Below are 19805 nucleotides of genomic sequence, written 5' to 3' on the forward strand. Positions count from 1 at the left end.
AGAAATGGTCCAAAAAGCAAAACTTATGAAGAAAAAAGAAAGTTTTGAGCTTTTTACCTTAGAAAGGATCTCCAACTACTGTAGAACTCGGATCTACACTTGATCTTCAACTTCTAGCTCCAACAATGGCTCCTTCTTCTCCTTCTTCATCTTAAAAAGATAACTTCAAGCTCAAAACACACACACACAAGCTAAAACACGGATCTCAACTCTCTAAGGACTCACTCAAGGGGATATGGTGGCTAGTGCAAAGGACTACATGTTCCTTTTATAGTGCAAAAGACAGAAATTAGGGTTTTGCATCTAGGCCGGTTACACCCAGCGTAACCTTGGGTACGCCCAGCGTACCCGGATGAACCCGCGTACAAATTAAGCGTGCGAGTATGCACAACGTACTCCTTAGTACACCTAGCGTACTCACAAGCTTAACATTCTCTCAAGGGATTTAACATGACAACTTGGAAAAGAAGAAGGGTTAAATGGTCGAACCTGAATTCCGGGATGAAACAATTCTCCCCCACTAGAACCAGACTTCACTCTCGAAGTCTTATACTGAGAACAACTCTGGATGTTGCTCCTGCATCTCTGACTCTGACTCCCACGTCATCTCGGACCCCTTCCGATGCTGCCACTGAACCGGCACTAATGGTATCTCCTTGTTCCTAAGAACCTTGATCTTCTGATCCCGAATCGCAATTGGTTTCTCAGCATAATTCAGGCCCGCATCCACCTGAATATCCTCCAGCAGCACTACTTGTTGGATAAAGTGTCTAAGTCCATAAGTATTTCTGGTATGTACTTGACCCGACCCGGCATGGTCCATTTGGGTTGCATGGCACCGTGCAATTGGATAGACTAAATGAGAGAAATAACACTTGGAGATTATTAATATATTATAAGTTCTAATATATTAATAATATTATTTGATTAGTTTGATCAAGAATTAATTTAGAATTAATTATGTGATCAAAAGATAACTAATTAAATATATGGGTTGATTATGTAAATCATCCATATCTTGTATAGTGGGCTAAGAGGCTCCATGGATTATCAAGTTGGGTTCCACCCATAGGATGCTCCATGGATGCTCCATGGGAGTTACAAACCCATGGGTCATGGAAATGAAGAGTCATGACACATTAGGGTTTAACCCTAGATGTGTCAACACTATATAAGAAACATGTTCTCCACCAAAAATCGGCTACACTAAGAAAACAAGAGGGCTTGGCCGATTTTGAGAAGTGTGTGATGCCTCAAATGCTTCACACAACACCAAATGCTCTTGGAAGAACTTATGAGAGAACACACACTTCTCAAAATCGGCCAAGCCCTCTTGTTTCCTAAGTGTAGCCGATTCTGGTGGAGAATATGTTTCTTATATAGTGTTGACACATCTAGGGTTAAACCCTAATGTGTCATGACTCTTCATTTCCATGACCCATGGGTTTGTAACTCCCATGGAGCATCCATGGAGCATCCTATGGGTGGAACCCAACTTGATAGTCCATGGAGCCTCTTAGCCCACTATACAAGATATGGATGATTTACATAATCAACCCATATATTTAATTAGTTATCTTTTGATCACATAATTAATTCTAAATTAATTCTTGATCAAACTAATCAAATAATATTATTAATATATTAGAACTTATAATATATTAATAATCTCCAAGTGTTATTTCTCTCATTTAGTCTATCCAATTGCACGGTGCCATGCAACCCAAATGGACCATGCCGGGTCGGGTCAAGTACATACCAGAAATAGTTATGGACTTAGACACCTTATCCAACAGTCTCCCACTTGGATAAGTCTAATAACTATTACTGCAAGTATGACTTCAGGAACCGATCGGCAATCGTAGCTCTTTACAAGGTTTCTCGGAACTGAGAATATGATGGTACGCCATTTAAGATAAGTGATCATATAATCCTCTGTTCTAGATATCAGTCAGACAAATACATGGAACAATGTCTTACTTATTGTCCAACAGTTTGTTTCCCGATTTCCGATTTGTTCGACAAAGAACTTAATTGAACACATCAACTTAGTTCTGACCGGGCCCGGTACATAGGTCAAAACAGAATCATCGAGGGGCCCAGATATCAGCTTCTAATCCAAGAAGGAACAGATAAACTTCGACTCATATGTTTGTTCTACCACTCATTGAATTATACACAAGAGCGCGATTTATAACATCGAGTTACCAATGCGTTTTTCGTACAATCAATGCATAACCAACTTGTAAGTAACAAATCATATCTCTAGGTTTGAAGACTTATACGATATTACCGTCTCACGATCACTCGAGATAGAATTCCATGAAGTGATTCCAGTGAGCGTGGGTTGAGTCCAATGCTCAGAACTTTTGAGCACTCATGATTGCTGTAGCCTTGTCCAAGACCTCTACAACCAAACATGACAGTCTTGATTCATATCTACTTCCGACATATGACCGACTGTGGAGGTTTGAATAATATGTTATACCAAACAAAAATTATTCTGGAAGTCAAAACATGCAAAAGAAATATAGTAAACGATCGACAAGAGATAGCAACACTTTACTCATAAATAAAACACTTTTATTCATCATCAGATGTCAATTACACTTTACAAATTTCGAGGTTATCTAACTACTAAATCTAATATCATCCTTCAGCCCTATGCTCCGAGCATGCTGGAGATGCTTAACCCGAGTCAGTCCCTTCGTGAGGGGATCTGCCGGATTCTCATCTGATGATACCCTCTTTGCCACGAGGACTCCTTCTTCGATCCGATGTCTGATGAAATGGTATTTTCTGTCGATGTGTCTGGATCTCCCGTGATCCCTTGGTTCCTTGGCTAAGGCAACAGCACTTTCACTATCACAGAAAATTTCCATTGGCTCTTTAATAGCTGGTACAACTCCAAGGTCTCCAATGAAGTTCCTCAGCCATAACGCCTCCTTTGCCGCCTCGCTAGCTGCAATATACTCTGATTCACAAGTAGAATCTGCCACTCTCTCTTGCTTGGAACTATTCCAAGAAATTGCTCCTCCATTTAGGGTAAAGACCCAGCCCGACTGAGAGCGGAAGTTATCCCTATCAGTCTAGAAGCTAGCATCACTATACCCTACAACTCTCAAGTCATCACTCCCACCGAGGGTAAGGACCCAGTCCTTAGTCCTTCGTAGGTACTTGAGAATATTCTTTACCGCAGTCTAGTGTGCCTTTCCAGGGTTCCCCTGAAACCTGCTAACCATGCTCAGGGCAAAAGCTACATCAGGTCGAGTACACGTCATAGCATACATGATTGATCCTACAGCCGAAGCATAAGGTACTCGACTCATTTGTGCTATCTCAGCCTCAGTGCTAGGGCTTTGTGTCTTACTCAGTTTGGCGTTACTCTGGATGGGCAACTCTCCTTCCTTGGAGTCTTGCATTCTGAATCTCTTCAGCACCTTATCCAAGTAGGTACTTTGACTAAGTCCAGTTAGTCTTTTACTCCGATCTCTCAAGATCCTTATCCCTAAAATATAGGCAGCTTCACCAAGGTCCTTCATAGCGAAACACTTTCCAAGCCAGGACTTTACTTCCTGCAGGGTTGGAATGTCGTTTCCTATGAGTAGTATGTCATCCACATACAATACCAAGAAGCTAACTATACTCCCACTAGCCTTGACATACACACAAGATTCATCTTCACTCCTAGAAAATCCAAATTCCTTGACCTTTTCATCAAAGCAAAGATTCCATCTGCGAGGTGCTTGCTTTAACCCATAAATGGATTTTTCAAGCTTACACACTCTATTAGGGTACTCGTTGCTGACAAAACCCTCTGGCTGACTCATGTAAACATCTTCAGCCAACTTTCCATTAAGGAAAGCGGTTTTGACATCCATTTGCCAAATTTCATAGTCATGAAATGCGGCTATGGCTAACAGAACCCGAATAGACTTAATCTTGGCTACCGGAGAAAAGGTCTCATCATAATCCACTCCAGGAATCTGAGAGAAGCCCTTTGCAACCAGTCTAGCCTTATAAGTGTGTACTTTACCATCCATGTCGGTCTTCTTCTTGAAGACCCATTTGCACCCCACTGTCTTACGACCTAGTACATTTTCAACCAAGTTCCAAACTTGATTGTCATGCATGGATTGTATCTCGCTATCCATAGCCTCTTTCCATTTAGCAGACTCGGGGCCTGCCATGACTTCCTCGTAGCTGTTAGGGTCATCTTGACTTACTAGTGTTCCATCACTAATAAGTGTCTCACCTTTTGCAGTAATATGGAATCCATAGTAATGCTCAGGTGCACTCCTAACTCTTGTGGAACGCCTCAGAGGTACAGATTCGTCAATTGGCTCAACAGGAGTTTCCTCCTCAAGTTGAGGGCTAGAGTTTGAAGTTCCATCACCGCTTGACTCTTGAATTTCTTCAAGATCAATTTGCCTCCCACTGTCTCCTTGGCTTATAAACTCTCTTTCTCGAAAGACTCCTCTTCTTGCTACAAAGACCACATTGTCACTAGGTGTGTAGAAGAGGTAACCAAAGGATTGCTGTGGGTAGCCGATGAAAATACACCTCTCGCTTCGGGGTTCGAGCTTATCATGAGTCTCGCGTCTCACGAAAGCCTCGCAACCCTAAATCTTGATGTGGTCTAGTTTAGGTACTTTACCAGTCCATATCTCGTGAGGAGTTTTGGCAACTTTCTTTGTAGGGACTAGATTAAGGATATGGGTGGCAGTCTCTAAGGCATACCCCCAGAATGAGATTGGTAGCGAAGATCGACTCATCATGGAACGAACCATGTCCAACAAGGTTCGATTACGCCTCTCAGCCACACCATTCAACTGTGGTGTCCTGGGAGGTGTCAATTGTGAGACAATCCCACATTCCCTTAGATAGTCGAGGAACTCTGAACTAAGATACTCACCACCCCGATTGGATCGAATCATCTTAATGTTCCTGCCCAATTGATTCTCGACTTCCTGTTTAAATTCGTTAAACTTCTCGAAAGTCTCTGACTTATGCTTGATTAAGTAGACATATCCATATCTACTGTAATCATCAGTAAAAGTCAAATAATAACGATTAGCATCCCTTGTGGCATGTTTGAATGGTCCACACACATCCGTGTCTATAAGGTCCAACAAACCTTCACCCCTTTCACACGAGCCTGTGAAGGGTGACTTTGTCATTTTTCCAAGTAAGCATGATTCGCAACTATCATCTGACTTTAGGTCAAATGACTCCAAGACTCCATCCTTTTGGAGTTGGCCTATGCGTTTCTTGCTTATATGTCCAAGACGACAATGCCATAATGATGCTTTATCCAAGTTATTATTATTAGGAGAATCAATACACAAAACATTATTTCCTGAGTTATCTATAATAGATACAGCTTCATACACACCATCACAAGGTAATGTGTTAAAATAAAGAACATTATTAAAGAAAGCATCAATAGACCCAACTTCATTATCAAATGAAAAGGTGAAACCTTGTTTGTACAATGCATGAAAGGAAATAATATTTCTTGCCATTTCTGGCGAATAACAACACTTATTCAAATCTAAATTTAACCCACTACTTAGCGATAAAGTATAAACTCCAATCTTGGTGATAGGTGTAACTTTCCTATTCCCCATGATTAAGTTTATTCTTCCTTGCTCCACATTCTCACTTCTTCTTAGTCCCTGCAAGTCACAACAAATATGAATACCACAACCGGTATCAAGGACCCAAGATTTAGAATGGGGTGAGTTATTAGAAATGATAGTGTAAATACCTGCATGGTTGGGTTTGACTTTCCCATCCTTCACATCCTGCTGGTACTTTGGGCAGTTCCGCTTCCAATGAGCTTTTTCATGGCAATAGAAGCATTCAGCCTCTTTTGGGTCAGAAGAAGGAGTAATGAAACCTTTCTTGGTTCCACTTGAAGAAGAGCCATCAAGGGTCCCAGCCTTGGTACCCTTCGAAGATCTCTTTCTCTTCCTCCCTCGACTTTTCCCGATTGCCAAAACCGGAGTTGAGTTTGGAGTAGGAGTGATAGCAACCGACTTCCCCTTAAGACCTGTTTCTGCGGTCTTGAGAAGTCCCTGAAGTTTGCTGAGGGTGACCTCTTCCTTGTTCATGTGATATGTCATGCGGAATTAATCATAGCACGATGGTAGGGAGCGAAAAATTTTATCTATTGCTAGCTCCTCAGGGAGGTTCACATTAAGTTTCAGCAATCGATCCACATACCTTTGCATTTTCTGCATGTGGCTCGTGACGGAATCCCCGTCTTTCATCATGGTTGTTATCATGGAGCAGATGACTTCGTACCTCTCTTTTCGTGCACTTTGATGGTATCTTTCCATCAAATCTTGGTGCATTTCATAAGGGTAGAAATCCTGATAGGACTTTTGGAGTTCTGCTGTCATTGTGGCCATCATGATGCATGCTACTTTCGTAGCATCCCTTTCATGTGCCTGAAAGTCAGCGATCTCCTGAGGAGTTGCAGTGGTCTCATCAATCTCCTTAAGCTCCTTGTCAAGGACATATTCTTTGTCCTCATAGCGGGTAATCATCCTGATGTTTCTGATCCATTCATTGAAGTTGGATCCATCAAAGGTGACTTTCCCACACAGACTCATAAGAGTAAAGGAGCCATTAGGATTCGAGCCAGAAGCATTATTTGAAGACATCTGAAAGAGGAGAACAAGTTTAGTATAGATTTAAGAGAGTCCTTAATAAAACACCCAAATGTAATATTAAGGCTAGGATCCAATCACAATATAATATAACTTAGAAGAGGTATGCCGTAATCTAAGCTATACCATATTTGAAAGGTAGGTGAATGACGATTCACCAATTTCCACCACGAAAACTGAAATATTAGATATTAGGTTTTTATTGGTTTTTAGAAATTCCTAGATTCTTTGAGATTCAATGAACTTTTCAAAGGCATGTTTCAATCTCGAGAGTGCCCTCCAAGTTTTGTGACTGGGATACCGAGGATCACAAAACGAGGTGTGAAGTAACCATGCAAATCACTTGGTACCCTTAAAGTTTATCACTCAATCGATGTGCCGGTAAACCACACACGCTCCACCGATACTATAATAAACCTTAAGTCACCCTTTACCTACCTTGTTAAGTCCAAGTTAGTGTGCCGGTTAACCACACACGCTCCACCAACGACTTAGACAAAGTGTAAAGTGTAATTTCATGGATTAGCACCTTATTCACATTTTCCTAAAGTAACTAAGATTGGGAATTTAATAAAACATTTAGTTACTTTATTATATTCATCATACTTTGAATGAGAATTTATAAGTCCTTGTCTTACCCGTTCGGCTAACGACCCTCCACCAGTCAAGCAAGCGGTGGGTGAGAGTAGACACCCATTAAGTCACCATTTTATAGGCAACAACCTTATACCCACCTTATAGACCGGCTTCGTGAATGAGGCGTACTAGCGGTAAGAAGACTTTGTTCTTATACATACATATATAATTATTAAATCATCATAATATAAGTATAAGGGTTGAATTTTAACTTTTAAAATTCTAGGGGTTGGAACTAAAGTTTTAACTTAACTTTATTTGTTCCAAAACATGAGGGCAAGTTTTGTAACTTTCAAAACTTTTCATTTCTTGTAACTTATGAGTTTAATAGAGTAATAAAATGAAGACTCTTCATTTTTCTAACTCTTGTGTTTGTTTTAATGGTTTTAATTCAAGTGTGACTCTTGGTTTTCCATAACTTGAGGACAAGTTATGGACTCCATTAAAACACATTATGATCAAGAATTAATCTACCACATAGGTTACAAATAATTCCTATGATCATCTAAAACATCATAAGAACAAGAACATGAATATGAACACATTCATAAATTACACTTAAAACTTTGTAATTTTGATAACTAGTTGTTGTAAATGAATTAGCAAAGACATTACACCACCAAAACAAGTTTTCAATTACCAAAACAGTTTAGGGTAATGTTTCTAATTCATTTCCAGCAACTAAATCGAAATTCTGCAATCAGTCGACCCTACTCGCCGAGTTCATCAATTTACTCGCCGAGTTGGTTGAAGATACACGTGAACTCGCCGAGTCCCCCCTATAGACTCGACGAGTCCACTCGTAGACAGCAAGATTTTCGACTTTTTTTCAACTTTTAAGCACAAATAAAAAGCAAACAAGCCTAGGCTCTGATACCACTGATGGGTTTTGAGCATTCTAACACTTCCTAAGTGTACATGCAACCCTAATAACCTTGGATCTATGTTTGTCTAATTATCATGCAAAGTTGAATTCCAAGGTTATATTCCTATCTAGCATACATGGGGAACAATTTTAACTTAAAGTATAGATAGAATAACTTACCTTGTTGTTGTTTGTGTTCCTTGAAACCTTGTGAGCCTAGCACCCCAAGTGTGATGCCTCAAATGCTTCACACAACACCAAATGCTCTTGGAAGAACTTATGAGAGAACACACACTTCTCAAAATCGGCCAAGCCCTCTTGTTTCCTTAGTGTAGCCGATTCTGGTGGAGAATATGTTTCTTATATAGTGTTGACACATCTAGGGTTAAACCCTAATGTGTCATGACTCTTCATTTCCATGACCCATGGGTTTGTAACTCCCATGGAGCATCCTATGGGTGGAACCCAACTTGATAGTCCATGGAGCCTCTTAGCCCACTATACAAGATATGGATGATTTACATAATCAACCCATATATTTAATTAGTTATCTTTTGATCACATAATTAATTCTTGATCAAACTAATCAAATAATATTATTAATATATTAGAACTTATAATATATTAATAATCTCCAAGTGTTATTTCTCTCATTTAGTCTATCCAATTGCACGGTGCCATGCAACCCAAATGGACCATGCCGGGTCGGGTCAAGTACATACCAGAAATAGTTATGGACTTAGACACCTTATCCAACAGTCTAGTGTCTCACGTGCTTGATATTTCTGACTCTCGTAACAACGACCTAGCCTCGCCTAATCACATCAAGTAATTATTCCAAATCATTTACGGCTCTCAAGGCTATATTATATTCCTTTCTACAATTCCACAGAAGGGTAAAAGACCATTTTACCCCTCTCTGACTCAAAGGTCCACATGTTGACTAAAACCCTAAAAGTCAAAAAAAGTCAACAACAAATAGTATGTGGGGCGTACCAACTCCTATACGCGGGGCGTACCCTTGCACTCCAGAAACGGGGAATGCGACCCCTTACACGGCGCATACTGGGATTACGCCCATTGTAATGCCCAGTTTCCTTATCCATCTCATTCAGCTCTTAATCGGTTAAGACTTGCATCCAAACTTCAGATCTGACTCCTCTAATATGACTTAATCCATAAAGTTGAAACCTTTAAGCCTTGCATGGCTGTAAAGGTCACTTTGTGCTCAAAACACCTTTCCTCTTTCCATAATGAGACTATAACTCATGCATGACACAAGATCCACATCCAAGACTGGATTTTTATGAATCTTGAACACAATATACACTAGAAAAGGTCAGATCTAAGATCATGGAGACTCCTTGCACACAAAGTCTCCAACTTTGAACCAAAAACCCTAGAAATGGTCCAAAAAGCAAAACTTATGAAGAACAAGGAAAGCTTTGAGCTTTTTACCTTAGAAGGGATCTCCAACTACTGTAGAACTCGGATCTATACTTGATCTTCAACTTCTAGCTCCAACAATGGCTCCTTCTTCTCCTTCTTCACCTTGAAAAGATAACTTCAAGCTCAAAACACACACACAAGCTAAAACACGGATCTCAGCTCTCTATGGACTCACTCAAGGGGATATGGTGGCTAGTGCAAAGGAGTACATGTTCTTTTTATAATGCAAAAGCCATAAATTAGGATTTTGCATCTGGGCCGGTTACGCCCGACATAACCTTGGGTACACCTAGCGTACCCGGATGAACCCGCGTACAAATTAAGCGCGCGAGTACGCGCAACGTACTCCTTAGTATGCCCAGCATACTCACAAGCTTAACATTCTCTCAAGGGACTTAACATGACAACTTGGAAAAGAAGAAGGGTTAAATGGTCGAACCTGAATTTCGGGATGTTACAGATAACTTTGTTTTTTACAAGACACAAAGTGTATCCCATTCTCATTAAGCATTTTGAAATTAGGGGGAGTGTCCATTTGAATACTTTTTAACAATTGTACACACTTTTCACCTTCGTTTAGAGCTTCTTTTCCCACTGAGTTTTCTTTCAAAAAGGTTTTAATGAGGCACACCATATATTGTTATTTCCCTTTGCTCAAGGCATCAATATCATAATCTTTTCGCCTTCCACCAAAATTTTTGTCACCAAGGGTTTCTCTGGAAAGGTTTTTAATGAGGATAATGTTTGATGTGTTGTCTAAATATATAAGACAAGAAACTACAAGTATGTTTTAATGAATTTAAGCATCAAATGGTAAGTGTTGCAACTCAAAGTATACTAATAGTTCTTATATTCTAGTCTTTCATAACTAGGATTTTTGTATATAAATCCTACAACCTTTGGTATACCCGTATTTGTCTTATATACAGTCGGTTATTATGTGGTTGCAAACAGTTATATGATCAATATAAATGTTGTTTGAATAAATCATTAGTTGAAGTATTTTCTCATACAAAAAAAATTGAACTAATAAACCCACGATAACCACTTTTCAAACAACATCATAAATACTACATATTCTCTAATGTTCGGTTATCTAAGCATTTCAAGAGTTATAGCACGTTCATCACATATATGGATATTTAATTAAACATTTCTTGAGTTCTCTTTTTTTGTTGTTTCCTTTGAAATTTATGTCCATATTTTAACAGATGTAAAAGAGTATTATCAACCAACTTGTATTCGGTACGTAAACATGTATATATCCACGTAGAAGAGTATTTTGTAATAAGGTGTGAAGAGCAAGAGTGACAATTCTGACATGAGCCATGATATGATACGAAGTTTATATGGAAATAAATGGATATGTGTTGACATTTCTGATCTGATGGCCTTCCAAATAAACAATTCATGTTCAAGTTAGTATTTTGGGTTCACAAGTTAACCCATTAACCATGTAAATTTTCATTTTTTATATTTTTAAAGGGTATTTTTGTTTAAAACAGACTCCATCGGATGTGGTTGATTATTTGGTGAAGACACAGAGACAATGTCATTTATTTAAAAGAGTTGTTGCACACCCTACACTCGTCATCCTTAAATGAGTTTGGGAAGATTTGAACCCAAGCTCTCTTTATGAGAAGATTCAACATATAATATATTATGTATAAGTTATATGTCAGTCTAAGTATGTTGTGTGTCCTAAATTAAAACCAATCATTACTATTACACAAATAATATTTGGGTTTTTACGTCAACCCACCAACCCTTGGACCTGAATGTTACCCATGAACCTACAAACCCATATAACTAAATGTTTTAGACCAGTTATCTTATAATATTTAGATCCCGAGGTAATTCATTTTCCACATATATTGAAGTATGGCAAGGTTGCCACAACATGGCGCTTTGAGAAAACACGGTTCATTTAAGTTTGCCACAATGTGGCAGTATCTGGCCATAGCATGGTAGCTGGCACATGGAAAAAACCATATTTTCGGGTTTTGCTTCCTATGTAAAGGAATGAGGAGGATAGGGTTTTCTCACCCTCAGCCTCCATCATCCCCTTGAGATTTTGAAAACCCTAATCCTTTCCTCCATTGTGTGAACCTTGTTTTGGGTGTTCCTTTGAAGCCATTGAAGAAGAAGAAGAAAAGAGCTAAGTTCCAGCAAGCAAGTTTTCCCATATACCTTGAGCACATTCCTGAACTCTTGTACGTCCTCAAAATCAAATCTTAATGCTTTATATGAGTAGATCTAGCTATTGTGTCCCTTAGTCTTCATGCTCTTGATTATTGGGTGGGGAGATCTCATAAAGTTTGTAACTTTATGAATCTCCATGACATTTAGGGCATATGGTACGCTGGATCTAAAGTATTAATAAGTTGTGATTCCATGTATGGATATTTAGGTCAAAAAGCCTCATTTTGACCTAACAAGTGCCTATTACATGCATTGGACATGCATGTCTAAAAACTAAAGATTTTAATGTTTTTATAGGATGCTAGAAATGTTTCTAGAAATAGGGATCTAATAGTCTTCAAGAGAAGGTGTTTAATGGGTTAAGACAAATTATGTTTTTGCCCTATTTAGACCTAGAAGTGAGATCTCTATCTCTTGGAGGGTCTAAATGGAGAAAGTTGGAAACTTTATCCACTTGGACCTTAAAAAGGACTAGATATAAGATTTAGAGCCTTTGGATCAAATAAAAATGATTTAATCTATTAAGCTATTGGGAACCTAGTGCCCACGACAATGCCTACACTGCCACGGCGTGGCGAATAGGCTAAGCCTCGTCTACTTTGTCATTTAGTAGCCAAGGTGTGGCCAAGAATGGTCACCGAGTGGAAACCATCTGAAGTTTACTTTGTTATTGACCATTGATCATTGACATTGAACAAATTTGACTTTAGGTCATATTGGGTATTATGCATGGTAGATTGAAGTTTAAATCCATGTTATTTTATAGGTGACCAGTAGAGGCAGTATTTGGAGTAGTGATTTATTTAGTTATCAGTTCAGACTGTGAGGTGTGTTTCCTCACTGTACTCGTGCATCGAAGGCACCAATAACGGACCATTCCGCTATGTATCATGGTATATAGGATGTTGCTATGCTATTGTGATATGTTAGATTTGTATGATTATATTATTGTTGGTTATATGTTATCTGTTGCATGTATCGACATAATGTGGTTGGGTTGAATTGGCATGTCAGACTTATGTTCTAGGCTCATGTGCAATCTACACATGAGCTTTGGGCCAGAAAACAAGTCGGACTTATGTGGTAGGCTTAGGGGTAATCCATCCCAATGTTTGTAGGCCCAGTATGCATGTTGTTGTATGTTTGTGTTGTTGTATTTTGGGAAACTTGCTAAGCATTGGCTTACAGTTTATGTGTCATGTTTCGGGTACTTTTGATGATCCAGGGAAAGCAAAGACATGATCATACACATCCTTTGGTGATATGTTTTGGGCATTTTGTGACACATTGATTTTAGGAAATTTTTATTTGATATTTATTTTCTTATGACTTAGGTTTTGATGGAAATATTGATCTCACTTTAAATTGAAAATGAAAAATTTTACTTTAATTTTTTGGACGTTACAACTTGGTATCAGATTCCTGGTTTGAGAGAATTGGATGAGCATTCATGTGAATCCTGACTCAAATAAGGATCTATAAAAGTTTTCAAATTAATTTCCAAAAATTCTTTTCGAAATCGTTTTTTAAAATTTGTGTAACACCTCAAATTCCAGAGGTGTTGTTGAAGGACTTAAAGTGTAAACTAAGGAAAGGGACTCGATGAGTAGGCATGCTTACTCATTGAGTCGAAGCGGGATTTGTCGCGGGTTTAAGTGACCAACTCGCCGAGTCGGTGGCTTGGACTCGACGAGTAGGTGCTGAAGAGAGAAAACCCTAATCCCGAGAGTTGTGCCCTATATAAAGCACATTATAACCTACCCTCAGCCTCATTTCTACCCTTTTGAGATCAGAAAACCCTAGAATCGAGTGAGCCACCATTAATAGAGAGAATAGAGCTTTGGAGGAGAAAATCTTGGAAAGGGGCTTGAAGATCGAGCGGCTTGCTACAAAGGAGTGGTGTAGATCCGAGATCTACTTCAATTGGTGAGAATAGAGCTTTGGATGAGAAAACCTTGGACTCAACTTTCCCTTTTTACCAAATCTTATAAGTCCCTTCCATGGCGAGACTATAAGCAAAACCGAATCTCCAACTTCAAAAGTCATCGGCCTTCGCTTCTTGTCAGCATAGCTCTTTTGATGATCCTGAGCTGCTAACATTCTTTATCTAATTATTTTCAACTTTTCAGTGGTTTGATGGACCATCTTGGGCCCCATAAACTGCTTTTCCTCGGCCTTAAGCCAACGGGATGGCGTACGACACTTATTTCCGTACAAAGCTTTATAAGGTGCTATCTTTATGCTCGAGTGGAAACTATTATTGAAGGAAAATTCTACCAAAGGTAAATGCTCATCCCAAGTACCTAGGAATTCTAGGGTGCATGCTCTTAGCATATCTTTAAGTGTTTGTATCATTCTTTTACGCTGACCATCAGTCTGCGGATGGTAAGATGTACTTAACACAACTTTGTACCCATTTACTCTTGTAGACTTTTCCAAAACCTTGAAGTGAAACGGTTGTCACAATCTGACACAATCATTAACTGAACACCATGAAGCCTCACAATTTCCATTGTATAATAATTTGCAAGCTTATCTATAGACCATTTCTCATTGGCTGCTATGAAGTGCGTACTCTTAGTCAAGCGATCAACGACCACCCAAATCATGTCGTGACCGTTCTTTGTTCAGTGAAGTTTAGTGACAAAATCCATTGCGATGTCTTCCCATTTACCCATGGGTACAGGTGTGACATCCCCAAAATCTCGGCCAGAAAAGACCGATTTTCATTTATGCTTTTAAAATAAATTCAGAGTAATCCTTTTGATTTTAAAGAGTTGTGGAATTTGTTCCCAAAAACAAAACATGATAAAACGAAGTTTACCAAAGAATTTCATAAAAGAAATGTATTTTTCATTATATAATCAAAACTCGGGGTGTCATGTTCCGATATAGACCAATAAGCATAAACGATAACATTACAAGTCATTCAACAAATATTTACATATATAGACTTGTAAACAAAACAACATGATGGTTCATCAGTCTTACGCCCTTGCGCCACTTCCTGTAATACAAATAAAACTGAGTGGGTCAGGCTTGGGAGCCTGGTGAGCATATAGGGTTTTCAACCCACAATAAATAATTAAATTAATTATTCTCAACCAACAATAACCCAGTTACCCATTCCCGTTATTCTCACTTTACGTCCCTAAAATAACTAACACACGGGACCTAATCTAAGAATATTTTCATCGGGGTGACAACACATGCTGCAGGGGTTCCTCAGCAATATAAGTCAAATAAGGCAACCATGAGGGGGATGGAATACAGCGAATGAACACCCAAGTTCATTAACACCTACAGGTTATGAGCCTGATAGCGTTCCACAAGACTGTCTAGAAAAGTCTGTGGTCGTCATCTAAATTCCGCTAGATGACTGGATCAAAACAACAACGAGGCCTCTCATCTGTTTATTACACACCAACTATCTACCCATGTTCTACCCAACATATTAGTAGATAAAAACATACATTTTTATACATATTTTCAAAACTTGTATAGCATGCTTGATCAATACATTTTCCATATAACAGATGAGACACACACACATAACACGTATTTCATATAGAAATAATCATATTTGTAAGATAGAAGAAAGTGAATATACATTCACACACATAACAACAATACACATAACACATATCTCGTATAAAATACTTCATAGTTATACGTTAGGAGAAAGTAACAACGCATTCACATGTATAAACGACAATAAACTTAATACACTCAAATCATACTTGTATTATTATTGCGTTTATGAAAGGTAGTATACACTCACTTGATCAGAAGATGATCGGACAGCACTACGACTTGCAAAAGTAGTAATCCTTAGCAGATCTGGAAGATCTCTACAAAAATCGAACTTCTCGCGGGCAGAGCTTCGGCTCGGAAACCGCACTTCTCAGGATCTTCGGGATCTCGGGACTTGCTTCGGGACTCGGGAATATTACCGGGGCTTCGGAATGGCTTCGGGGGTTTACGCGCAGAGCTTCGACACAAAAACGAGAGGAAATTAGCAATTAAACCCGGACCCCTCGCATCCTATTTATAGGAGGCTGGAACCTCCTCGTACGCGGGGCGTACAGGGCTCCGAAATCGTCACTGCATGCGTCATCCGAAGTGTCGACACTTCTTTCCGTACGCAGGGAGTACTCGAGTACGCTGGGCGTACTCCGGATGAGTCCGGTGACTCGTCTTCGGATAAGGCCGGTATTTAATAATTAAATTTAATTATTAATTATTTAATAAACTTCGAAAATTCATATCTCCTTCATACGAAATCCATTTTCGATGTTCTTTATATCCACGCGAAGGTGAGACTACGCTCTACAAATTTCGTTTAAACTCCGTTGGCTAATTTTGAATTTATTTTTATTATTTATTTTTAATAGGCCGGGACAGAAAATTTCGTTATAAATTCATAACTTCTTCGTTTGACGTCCGTTCTCGCCTAACTTTTTATCGCTTTGATACTAACAACGAGATCTTCGATTCTTGTTTAGATCACTAAGGCTAAATATCGCTCTAACGTAAATTTCACTTTTTACGTTATTCAGCGGTGCCGGTTCTGTCGCGAAACTTCGACAGGTCATAACTTCCTCGTTATAACTCGGATTTCGACATTCTTTATATCTTCGGAAACCTTGTTTCAACTACTACAACATTATCTAAAGATATCAAGTTTATTTTACACTTAAATTTTGACGCTTATTTTTATTCTTAATTAATCAAACCACATAATTAAGCAATTAAGCACAAAACACATAATACTCAAATAATACAATCTTATTATTTCAAAACGGGTTACAAAGGTTAACCTAGACCATTACATTGCTAAAAATGGCAAGCCTGGAAACACAGGCGTTACAATTCTCTCCACCTTAGAATGATTCCATCCCCGGAATCACACATCAACAAACAAATGCGGATAGCGACTCAACATGTCACTCTCCGTCTCCCAGGTGAGATTCGACCCATTTGTGTGTTTCCATCGGACAAGCACTAACTCGACCATCTTGCATCGCAACTTCTTAGTCTTTCGGTCAACAATTGCCTCTGGTTCTTCAATCAACCTTTTGTTCTCATCGATTCTCAATTCAGAAATTGGAATTATATCGGGAACTTCTCCCGTGAACTTTCTCAAATAACACACATGAAAAGTGTTGTGAATTCCATTCAGTTCTTCGGGTAATTCGAGCTTGTAAGCTTGGTTCCCAATCCTCTGAAGAACTTTAAACGGTCCAATAAACCTTGGACTCAACTTTCCCCTTTTACCAAATCTTATAAGTCCCTTCCACGGCGAGACTTTAAGCAAAACCGAATCTCCAACCACAAAAGTCATCGGTCTTCACTTTTTGTCAGCATAGCTCTTTTGACGATCCTGAGCCGCTAACATTCTTTCCCTAATTATTTTCAACTTTTCAGCAGTTTGATGAACCATCTCCGGTCCCATAAACTGCTTTTCCCCAACCTCAAGCCAACAAGATGGCGTACGACACTTTTGTCCATACAAAGCTTGGGAAGGTGCCATCTTAATGCTCGAGTGAAAACTATTGTTATAGGAAAATTCTACCAATGGTAATTGTTCGTCCCAATTACCTAGGAATTCCAAGGTACATGCTCTCAGCATATCTTCAAGTGTTTGTATCGTTCTTTCACTCTGACCATCAGTCTGCGGATGGTAAGTTGTACATAAACATAACTTGGTACCCATTTCCTCTTGTAGACATTTCCACAACCTTGAGGTGAAACGACTATCACGATCCGACACAATTGTTAGCAGAACACCGTGAAGTCTCACAATTTCCTTCACATAAGAATTCGCAAGCTTTTCCATAGACCATTTCTCCCTGGCCGCTATGAAATGCGCACTCTTAGTGAATCGATCAACGACCACCCAAATCATGTCGTGACCATTCTTTGTTCTGGGTAGTTTAGTGACAAAATCCATAGCAATGTCTTCCCACTTACCCATAGGCACAGGTAAAGGCTCTAAACTCCCATACGGTTTCTGATGTTGTGTCTTGACTCTCGCACAAGTCACACACTCGACCACATACCTTGCAACATCAAGCTTCATCGCCGGCCACCAGTAGTAGGGTTTTAGGTCCCTATACATTTTAGTGCTACCGGGATGAATCGAGTATATGGTCTTGTGAGCTTCTTCCATCAGAAGATCGTTGATTCCTCCTGTTTTAGGTATCCAAATCCGATCTTGGAACACCTTCAGTCCATAACTGTTTACACTGAACACCAACGTTTTGCCCAAACGTTCCTCCTTTCGGTCATTCTTTTCAGAAGCTTCGCTTTGAGCTTTCTTTATACTTTCCAAAATAGTCAAGACAACTTCAATTCTCAACGCTCTTGGCCTTTTTCTTTCAAGATTGACTTTCCGAATGAGAGCATCAGCAACAACATTAGCTTTACCAGGATGGTAAAGTATCTCACAGTCGTAGTCCTTGAGTAACTCTAGCCAGCGTCGTTGCCTCATATTCAATTCCTTCTGATTGAAAAGATATTGGAGACTCTTATGATCAGTGAAAAGTTTGCACTTCGTGCCATAGAGGTAATGCCTCCATATTTTCAGAGCGAAAACTACCGCCGCCAACTCCAAATCATGAGTCGTGTAATTCTTTTCATGCTCCTTCAGCTGTCGAGACGCATATGCTATCACCTTTTCTCTTTGGGTTAAAACACAACCCAATCCAACCCCAGAAGCATCGCTATAAACAGTGAAGTCTTCAAATCCATCGGGTAGAGAAAGTATCGGTGCCTCGCATAGCTTCTTCTTTAGCTTCTCGAATGCTTCTTTATGCTTCTCACTCCAAGCATAAGCAGCTCCTTTGTGGGTCAAAGCCGTCAATGGAGTAGCAATTGAAGAAAAGCCTTGGATAAACCTGCGGTAATATCCGGCTAATCCTAAAAGCCTTCGAATCTCCGTGGGACTTTTCGGTTGTTCCCACTTCATTACAGCTTCAATCTTTGCTGGATCAACCATTATCCCTTCTTGGTTGACCACGTGACCCAAGAATTGGACTTCACGAATCCAAAAATCACATTTGGAGAACTTAGCATACAACTTCTCCTTCTTCAAGACTTCTAACACTTCTCGCAAGTGTCTGCCATGCTCCTCCTGGCTTTTTGAGTAAATCAGAATGCCGTCTATGAACACTATCACATATCAAGGAACGGATTACAAACTCTGTTCATTAAATCCATGAATGCTGCCGGAGCATTGGTTAGTCCAAACGACATAACCAAGAACTCGTAGTGTCCATTTCTAGTTCTGAACGCAGTCTTCTCTATATCCTGCTCTCTTACTTTCAGCTGATGATATCCTGACCTTAGATCGATCTTCGAGAAATAGCTCGAACCTTGCAATTGATCAAATAGGTCATCAATCCTTGGCAACGGATATCTATTCTTTATTGTTACCTTATTCAGCTCTCTGTAATCGATGCACATTCTCATACTTCCATCTTTCTTCTTCACGAATAACACCGGAGCTCCCCAGGGTGATTAACTAGGTCTAATGAAACCTTTATCCCACAACTTCTGAAGTTGGATCATCATCTCCTTCATCTCCGTCGGTGCTAATCAATAAGGTGCTTTTGCTATTGGCGTGGTTCCTGGTAACAAGTCTATTCTGAACTCTACTTGTCTATCAGGTGGTAATCCAGGAAGATCTTCGGGAAATACTTCCGGATAATCACACACCACATGAATACTCTGCATCACCTTCTTCTCCTTCTTAACATCAATTACGAATGCTAAATATGATGTACATCCCTTGGTCAAACACTTTCTGGCTTTCATTAGGGAAATGATTCCAGAATTCACTCAGCGTTTGTCCCCATACAACATAAACGAATCTTTTCTAGGCGGGTTTACTTTAACTATCTTCTTCTTGCATAAAATTTCGGTATCATTGGCGCTGAGCCAATCCATTCCCAACACGATGTCGAAACCATTAA

This window comes from Lactuca saligna, chromosome 5, assembly GCF_052625555.1.
Source record: "Lactuca saligna cultivar CGN05327 chromosome 5, ASM5262555v1, whole genome shotgun sequence".
Taxonomy (NCBI): Eukaryota; Viridiplantae; Streptophyta; class Magnoliopsida; order Asterales; family Asteraceae; genus Lactuca; species Lactuca saligna.